Genomic DNA, 9101 nt, shown 5'->3' with positions numbered 1-9101 from the left:
CCCCACTCCAACAACACTCAGTTTGTTTCCTGCGATTAAGAATTCCTCATATCAGTGAGATCATATGATACATGTCTTTCTCTGTTTGACTTATTTCACTCAACATAATACCCTCCAGTTCCATCCACGTCGTTGCAAATGGCAAGATCTCATTCCTTTTGATGGCTGCATAATATTCCATTGTATATATATACCACCTCTTCTTTATCCATTCATCTGTCGACGGACATCTTGGCTCTTTCCACAGTTTGGCTATTATGGACATCGCTGCTATAAACATCGGGGTGCACGTACCCCTTCGGATCCCTACTTTTGTATCTTTGGGGTAAATACCTCTTATGAGCAGCTTTAGCCACCTGTTGATGTGACTTTATATGCAGCAGCTTAGAATTTTGCTGGGCGATAGACGAGGGAAGCCAGTGTGGCCACAAACAGAATAAACAGAGCATCATTTGTAGATATCTTAAAGTTGACTAAAACTTAAGCCAGACTCTGCAGCGTGCAAATGCGTGACAGTAGACGAGGCAGATAGGTTTTATGGAATCGTAATGCAGAGAAACAGAGTTCCGGTAGTTTGACTCTTCTTCCATTTCACACAATTAAAAGTTAAAAAATGAAATTCTTGGGGCTTTTTCTCTTCGCATCTTTAAACAGTGAAGGAGTAGGGATGTCTTTCACTCCAGGAAGCCGCTGTAATCCTGCGCTAATCGGCACAGCAGGTGCATAGTGTCCTCAAGTGAGGTGTCCTCCGACCACAGGCTGAGTCAAGGTCTGACAGTGAGTCACACAGCCCCTCCTTTGGCATCTGTACCTGCTCTCCATACTCACACACAACATTCTCTGTCCACAGTGATCCCTTTGTTTCAGATCCTCTTTCTGGCTGAAACACATCTTTAACCAAGAATATGTATGTAGAGAGAGAAACCCTGTAATTAATGCATTTCTATATTGAATCACTCTTTAGAATAAATAGTCACTTTTACATTTCAATATTGGTGAAATCAAATTTTACATGCTAGGTTTCCATAAAATAGGAGTGTGTGGCTTTTTTTTTTTTTTTTTATGTAGAATAGAATTTGAACAGCTGATTCTACAGAAGGTATGTGGACAGGAATGTATTGAGATAGGGAAGTGACTATGCATAGGAGGAGGTAATCCTTCCAAAACCTAGATCTACTTCGTGTTTGGCCTTCCCTCTTGTTGTGCTTTTGAGGGTACCCAATGAATCATGTCCATATTATTTGCCAAAGATCAGTACTAGCTCCAGGATGAACATAGATCAGATAAAGATTCAATTATTAGCATTTTAATAATTGGAACTAGTTTGCACAGTTTATCTTAAAGCTAGAGCAAGTAGACTTGCCCATACTTCTCACCCAAATTAGACACACTTGTCCACTCAGTCTCCCCTGGAAGTATAAAACCTGCTCCTCCAAGAATATCCCATTAGTGATTACAGACGAAATATACCTTAAATCTTGTTTAATGGAAAGCAGATGCTCCATGTGGTCCGGGCTCGATGTTTCTAGTGAACTGGTAGAGACTGCATCCTTATGCACCCAGCAGGCTCTATATACAGCTCCCTGTACAGCTTCTCCATCTTCATCCAAGATCTCATCTTAATGATGTTTCCTGCTCCAGCCTGGTAGGGAGGCAGGTGATGTTATTCTGTGCACCTAACCGCATCTTCACCATCTCTGTAACCAGCTAAGTGGCGGAACACAGTGCCTGGACCGTCCCACTGCAAAACTTATTGTCAGTGAGAGTGATGCCTCCATTCGCTAGACCTGGTGATCGTACTGATGAAACTAAGCTTTTTTAAACCCAGTATAAAAAGAGATACAGTCAGTATAAATTTAATGGCATTTATTCTCAGTGAGTACAAGCTCAAGTATCCCAAGGGTTCTAGGATCCCAGGCACTTGTGACTATACTGAATATTAAGTCATGTTCAAACAAACAGTTAACACAGGTACTGATAAAGAAATGCTGTTTGCATGGAGGCACTTGTTGAAGCTAAGTAAGTATGTAATTCAAGGCTTGATATTAATGGAGAAATTATTCATGTTTAATCTAAACAGAGTTCACAAACTCAAGCACCCACTGAGCAGTGGAAAATACCAAAAATGAGAGAATTGTACTCATTGAAACACTGGGAAGAGGCCGTCTATTCTAACCCAGCCCAGTAAACATAGGGACTGCCATTGTCCCTATGTTGTCTGCGCTTTCCGTTATGAAACAGAACTTGGAAACGCAGCTTTTCATGTGGAAGCTTCTGATTTTTATATGTTCGCAACAATGAATTACATTTAAAAGATTATGAGAGCAAAACGAAATTTATTGGAGGACTGAGTATGACTTGTAGGTCTCTGGGTGGCATCAGGTGCAAAGAGAAACATTTTTTTCCTCCTAGACAGAGGGGTGACATCTATAACACAAAGAGGCTCATGACTTTGTAAAGTCAAGTGGGTGCCCAGTGTATGGCCTAGGATGTATTAGGAAACATGCTGGCATTCACTGTCATGGATAAGACAAATATGGGGCCTGTTAACAAAAGGTGGAGGAAGAAGAGAGAACTAGATGCACAACAATTTGGGAGCTGTGGGGAACCCTACAATCAGGGCTGCCTTCTGGAAACCTGGCTCCTCTCTGTGATGATGTATGAAGGCCATTTCCTAAATATGTTTGCACCACAGTGAGAGGTGTGGCTCAAAGTCCCATCATTCTGGCTCATTTTGCTTAAAGCAGAGATTGAGGAGATTACTTTTCATTTATACCACAATTTTGGAATATTCTTATGAGAATTTTGTGGAAGTCTTGACATAACATTTTTTTAAAGATTTTATTTATTTATTTGACAGAGAGAGCACAAGCAGGGGGAGCGGCAGACAGAGAGAGAGGGAGAAGCAGACTCCCTGTTGAGTAGAGAGCCTGAAGTGGGGCTCAATCCCAGGACCCTGGGATCATGACCTGAGCTGAAGGCAGATGCTTAACCAACTGAGCCACCCAGGTGCCCCTTGACATAACATTTTTTAAAAATTGAAATAAACATTCAAATATTTTATTCACTAATGACTCAAAGTCGTTTTAGTGAAAATTAAGCATAATTATACTAAATCTTTATAGTAACAAACTTGTCAATAAATTAAAAGAAAAATATGACTTTTATATCCATAATAATTATATAGTGTATAATTATATATCTCCATAATTACATATATACATATGACACATGTATATAATATGTACATACATACTGTGTGTGTTTATAAACTCTATAACGGATATGCCGAACTTGAACAAGACATTTCATGCAAAACAAAATTATTATGAAGTTGGCAGCAAAGGTAAAAGTGATAAAATGACTTCCTTTTAAAATTTTACTTTTGTCTATTTTATACAGACCTATTTGGGATAATCCCAACTTATTTAGACCTCAAAGATTTCTACACAAAAACAGGGAATGAAAATCTTGAGGACAAAATGTTGATATTCGGAACGGGGCTCTGGAAGTGTCTCAGGGAAGAAACTGCACAAAATGAGATATACATTTTCATCACTCCAGTGGCTCGAGCCAAAGAAATATCCTGGAGCTGGACTTGACTGGACACCCATGTGCAACTTAGCCAGGAAGCCAAAACGTATCAACTCCAAACAGAACCCCATTCTGTTTGCGTTCTTAGATTCTCAGACTGGGTGGAAGATTTCTTGTGTAATTCAGAAAAATTAATGGGGTTCAAATTCATTTGACAAGCAATTTAAAGATCCTACCCCGCTAAACTGTACTATTAGTTCCTGTCCTTGTCTATCATCCTAATGTAGGAAGTGTTTTTTTAAAGTGTGTGGCATAGCCTCAGTTCTAATATAAGAGATCTTGTCTCATGAGAACATTCTAAGAAAATAATGAAGTGTGATGTAATTCAGGGCGTCTGAAGCCCGTGTCTCATGTTGTGGTGTCCCAGGCGTCACTCGGTGCTGTGAGTGGGGAAGAAGGGAAAGATGGGTGGTGGACTGAGCCAGCAGGCAGGGGCTCTGTCTACCTTCTTTTTACCACAGCTTCCGATGGAGAGGTGCACTTATATTTGCTTTAAATATAGAATTTAGAATAAGAACAAGGTTCTGGTATTAAATATACTTCTTTTCAGTGGTCTAGGAAATAACAGATGCTCAAAGAGGTTCAGAGAGAGGAGCTAGGCACCTAGAACAGCAAGGAAGATTTAATGGTGATGAGAACTGAGCTGCGCTAGATTTAGAAAGGTAGAGAAAAGGACAGGAGGGCAGATTTCTTCAAAATCCACTTTTATATCAGCTCTTATGTTTTCTGTATTAACAATTTAATTTTAGGGCAAGTTGGTGTTTTTACCATGTTACCGGTTTCTTCTCACACCTGCTAAATACACTTGTGTACTGCTTTGCTAGGGCCGCCATAACAAAATACCATAGTCTGGTGACTTCAACAACAGAAATTTATTTTCTCACAGTTGTGGAAGCTGGAAGGTCAAGACCAAGGTATTGGCAGGGTTGGTTTCTCCCAAGGCCTCTCTTCCTGGTTTGTGGATAGCTACCTTCTCACATGGCCTTTTCTCTATGTGCACCCATTCCTGGCGTCTCTCCTTTTTCTTTTCTTTTCTTTTTAGCACTTGTTAGTATTTAATGAACCCCCCAAACGTGGCTTCAGGCTACTCGAACGCAGGCACCCCCAACACCCTTAATCTTCTCCTCTGCTCTTCTACTGAAGAACTTGGCCTTCATGATGACAGGCTGTTTTGGGAGTTTTCCCTTTCCCAAAACTTTGTAGTAGCCCAATCGCACCACATCAAGGATAGGAGCAGCTCCAGTCTTGTTTTTGGCAGCATTTACCCATGTCTGCTCACTGACCAAGGTCCAGAGTTTATCAAGGTTGACAGTAGGGCAGAAGCTCTGGTTCCTCTTTAAGTGGTAATGTCTCATACCAACTTTTCCATAGTAACCTGGGTGACATTTGTCGGAGTTTCCTGTGGTGATGCATGCCACCAGCAGGCCTCCTGGCTGCTCCTGGGGCTTGCCGATGCGGCTGTGGCCGTGGCTCACGTGGCCCCGAAGTTTCCGGGTCTTCCTCAGTCTGGATGGCATGTTGGCAGCCCAGACGGAAAAGGCTCTCCTTTTTCTTAATAGGACACCAGTCATATTAGATTACAGCCTCCCCCTAAGAGCCTCGTTTTAACCTAACTACATCTTTAAGGACCTCATCTCCAAATACAATTTCATTCTGAGACACTGGGGAGTTGGACCTTCAACATATGAATTGCAGGGGGTGGGGGTGGGGGAGCAAGGAGCACAATTCAGTCCATAACATGTTATGAGGGAAAAAAAAAGATAGCAATTAAAAAAATACATTTTTCAGTGTAGTACCCAGCGCTAAGTATACAGTCCTTTAATTGAATGTGGTAGTGAGGTAAGTCATATAAGGAACATAAAATGGACAGTTTGAAAGGCCATGTATTTCAGATTGAAGGGTTAAGGAGAACTGTATCATAAAGGACTTGGAGTCAGAGCTGAGAGATAAGAGCATATCTGAGGTCTAATACACATGGGGAGGGCAGTGGGGGAGGGGAGGCTCTAGGTAATGACCTCCCCACTAGGACATAGCAATGGAAGCAGAGAAGTTAAAACAATTCAGAGACATTGAGAATTAGTGTCAGGACTGGGTCTTTCTTTCCAGATAATGCTGGATTTATGTATATAAATAAACAAATTGGATTGCTTGTCCTTTCTTGTAAAAGCTTTTGAAATTATTTATATTATCCCCATGACAGCGTGTCAAACTGAAACTATTCTTATATTTTCTCTGTAAAAAAACTGTCAAATCTTCTGTGTACTCAGCAGTAATGGGGATGACTAGAACGCTACAGGAATCTGTTTATCTGGTATTTTCTTTAAAGAACTGTATCCTTCTAGCCTCTTGTTTTTGTTGTTTTTTCTAAGCAGTAGAGCAAATATGATTCTATACTTTTATTGTCACACATTGTATTATAAAATGCTAATTTTCACTTTTACTGTGCTCCTAAGGTGTAATTAAAGAGTGTACTATAAGCTTTTTGTATAATTCATAAGTTTACATTTTATGTATTTTTAGAAACGTAGATAAAACAAGGAAAAGGAAGTTTAAAAGCAAAATAGGGATAACTTTTCTTGGTCATTTAATATGTAAAAATGAGTTACTTTTAATTATATGTATTTATCTGGAAGTAATATATTTTATACATTGTAATCTGAAGCAATGCAGTGTACCAAAATATTGTATTGCAATCACTTATATTAACATAAACACTTAAAATAATCATCTGGAAACCACACACAGAATTCTTTATGCCTCTAGAACAGTTGATAGTATATGGATCTATGCATCAGTGATAATCTAAGATGAGTGAAGTCCCAAAAGTCATTACATATGAAGCAAAAAGGCAGAGTTGTAAGAATTAGACATTAGCTACATGTAAGTATCTATAGATAACTTCCTGCCCTTCTTGTAGCTACAACCCCTTGGGGCTCTTTGTCACATTATGAAGATGAAGACCAGTCTAGAAACATTATCCACTGTGTGATGTCAGCGAGCACAGAATGTGTCTGGTCTCAAGTGGTTTTCAAAGAAGAAATCTTACACCAAAATTTAGAAAGGCATTTATATACTTCTATATTGCAATTCTCTAATTTCATCCCAGTTAAGCCTATCATGAAGGTGTAATATCAATCCAGGCAACAGGATAAGAAATCAGAACCACTTCTGAGAGGCAGAAGGGGATTTTACTATCTACATAATTACTAATTGGGCTGTAAAATCTACAGATGCTTCCAAGCCCTCCAGCTAGGTGGATACATGACTTAATGTTTCAGAATCACACAGGACTTCCCCAACAAAATCCAAGATTCATACTTTAAGCAAACAAAACAGCACCTGACTATGCACACTTAAATCAGAAATAGCAAGAGGGAGCTGTTTAGGGAGTACATCACTGGCTTTCTCTCTTAAGATAAGAGTAAAAATGCAGGATGCAGGCAATGGATTCTCCATCATATACATTTTTTACCCGGAGAGAGCCAAAATCAATAAAAATCATAAAACTTTATAGGTCTTCTTCTTATCTTCAAGTTGTTTATTGAGAGTAGTTTACCTCAACCCAATAGGACTATCAGGTCGCCCCACCAGGAAGCTACACACATATGCATCATACCATTGCCATTACCCCCTGGGGACCAAAGCATATGGCATGAATGAATTTTCCAGCTAAGTGAGATGACCAAGCTCCCAAAGGTGTATTTCAATGAATCTTTTTTTTTTTTTAATATTTTATTTATTTATTTGACAGAGAGAGACACAGCGAAAGAGGGAACACAAGCAGGGGGAGTGGGAGAGGGAGAAGCAGGCTTCCCGCTGAGCCGGGAGCCCGATGCGGGGCTCGATCCCAGGACCCTGGGATCATGACCTGAGCCGAAGGCAGACGCTTAAAGACTGAGCCACCCAGGCGCCCCTCAATGAATCTTAATAAAAGTCTTTCTGGGTTTCTGATTTGAAAAGGCACTTACTACACGAACTTTCATAGTTTCAAGACTTTATAGTTTATTTATTTCTATCAGGTACTCACTGGGCTGGAATCATTTTATGCTCTCTTGGTCATATTTCCCTCCCAGCCCCAGCACCTGGTTTGGGTCATCATTTTAATGCCAATCTCCCCAACTTCCCTGCAAGCTCCACAAAAACAAGTCAGCTTAGCTTCCCCTTGTACCCACAGTGTCCAGCATCGTTGTAGGCATGGGGCAGACAATCAATTAGAGGTTTGCTTGATGGATGGATCTAGTTGGAGGAGCAGGAGAAGTTTTAGCAAAAGGAAATGTCTGAGGGGTGCCTGGGTGGCTCAGTCGTTAAGCATCTGCCTTCGGCTCAGGTCATGATCCCAGGGTCCTGGGATCGAGTCCCGCATCGGGCTCCCTGCTCTGTGGGAAGCCTGCTTCTCCCTCTCCCTCTCCCCCTGCTTGTGTTCCCTCTCTCGCTGTGTCTCTCTCTCAAATAAATAAATAAAATCTTAAAAAAAAAAAAAAGGAAATGTCTGAGATTTTCTAGTTTGGATATTATTTGTGGCTTGTGTGCTCCCGGTTTAACTTCTACTTGGTAACCTACATCTCCTCAGTCTGCAAATCTGTTCAGTCTTCTCACACTTGTTTAAGCTATAAGATGCAGGTCTCATCAAATAAGCCCTTTTTGCCTTACATTTTTTTGGCCCCAGACTCCAGCTAGAAATTAGCCGCCGGTCTCTTTCCCTAGAACCAGTGTCAAAGTATATCCTAGGCATTCAGGAAACTCTCCAAGGGGAGCAACTCAAATGTGTTCCAGAAAGTCACTATGTTTCTCCCACTCCAACCTCTTTGTCTTGTCAATGCACATACATATCGGCAGCTGACCATGTCATTGACTTCACCAGAAACACTGACTTTTCTAGTAGCATCTGTCATTTCTTCTGCCCACTCTGAGACAGACAAGCAGTCACTACTTTCTTCCTATAATGTTTACACCCAAGGATGAGTGTTGGCATTTACCTATTTGTCAATGGCACAACCAAGAGTTCCTGGTAATTCTAAAGAAAGCTTACTTGAAGGCTTGGGGATATTGGAAAGGACTGCACCCCCCCCCCCCCCCCCCCCCCCAAAATCAAGTCCTGTCACCTACTGCCTAAGCCCAGACTGTGCCCAGGCCCGCATCCTTAACCAGTTCCCTGCTCTCTTTGCTCCCTATGGACAGGTGCCATTCCTGCCCACCCCCCCAATCCCCATTAGAACTGTTCACTCTAGCTTTTGCACACTCTAAGGCTGGTCAAACAAAGAAACAAATTAGCCTTCTCTCAGTCCTAGAGAGAGGGGGTTTACCTTCTGACCCTTGCCCCAGGCATAACCTCTGAATTTCCACTTCCTACCCTAGGATTAACCCCTGCCAGGGATGACTAAAGCCAAAATATTTATTTCATTCAGGGACAATTTTAGGTCCCACAGAAGAAAGCTGGTCATATAATCTCAACAGGTATTCACATTGCTGCTTTCCAAAATCTGGGGGTATTTATTCCCATTTTCATC

At 41.0% G+C, this 9101-nt stretch overlaps 1 pseudogene; it reads right to left on the bottom strand.

Annotated features, from left to right (window-relative positions):
• Positions 1 to 4673: 4673 nt before the first annotated feature.
• On the bottom strand, positions 4674 to 5327 carry LOC118026247 (annotated as a pseudogene).
• Between the last annotated feature and the right edge of the window lie 3774 nt (positions 5328 to 9101).

Source organism: Mirounga leonina, unplaced genomic scaffold, assembly GCF_011800145.1.
Source record: "Mirounga leonina isolate KUSES-001 unplaced genomic scaffold, KU_Mleo_1.0 Mir_224, whole genome shotgun sequence".
Taxonomy (NCBI): domain Eukaryota; kingdom Metazoa; phylum Chordata; class Mammalia; order Carnivora; family Phocidae; genus Mirounga; species Mirounga leonina.
This window is presented reverse-complemented; position numbering and strand designations above follow the sequence as displayed.